The 491-nt window shown below is 32.0% G+C and overlaps 1 protein-coding gene across 1 annotated transcript in view; it reads right to left on the bottom strand.

Annotated features, from left to right (window-relative positions):
• The window catches only part of LOC119591303 (epidermal growth factor receptor-like), a gene marked incomplete in the record, with an annotated part of 71,591 nt that overhangs the window by 13,301 nt on the left and 57,799 nt on the right, over positions 1 to 491 (bottom strand).

Below are 491 nucleotides of genomic sequence, written 5' to 3'. Positions count from 1 at the left end.
CCAACTACGGGGAGAATCGAAGACAAATACATAAATAGGTAAAATGAATAAAATAATAAGGGGTAAACAAGACTAAATGCATTAAGTAAATAACTGCACACTAAGGGAGAATCAAAAATGAAATAACAGGATAGGGAAGCGAAGAATGTGTAAGTAAATAAGATAACCGTTTTTTTTTTCTTTTCTTTATTTAAAGAAAGGGAGAATGATAAAAATAGAAAAAAAAATATTGATAAAAACTGTGGAAATACTGACATCAAACAAACTTACCTTACTCGAAAAGCCAGAATAAACCTAGATTAGCAATGATGCAAGTCAGTCCACTGGTAATTGAAAGGGTGATGAAAACCGTGTCAAAGATATGAAAAGACTATCGATCTTGCCGAGAATGATACACAAGCTAAAACCATATACCATTATCACATCTACATTGCCAATTTATACCACAGCTGACAAGCACATTAACTACATCTAATTGTATAATTTGGTCG

Source organism: Penaeus monodon, chromosome 28, assembly GCF_015228065.2.
Source record: "Penaeus monodon isolate SGIC_2016 chromosome 28, NSTDA_Pmon_1, whole genome shotgun sequence".
In the NCBI taxonomy this organism is placed as follows: domain Eukaryota; kingdom Metazoa; phylum Arthropoda; class Malacostraca; order Decapoda; family Penaeidae; genus Penaeus; species Penaeus monodon.
The sequence above is the reverse complement of the archived record's forward strand: the minus strand, read 5'-3'. Positions and strand labels throughout refer to the sequence as shown.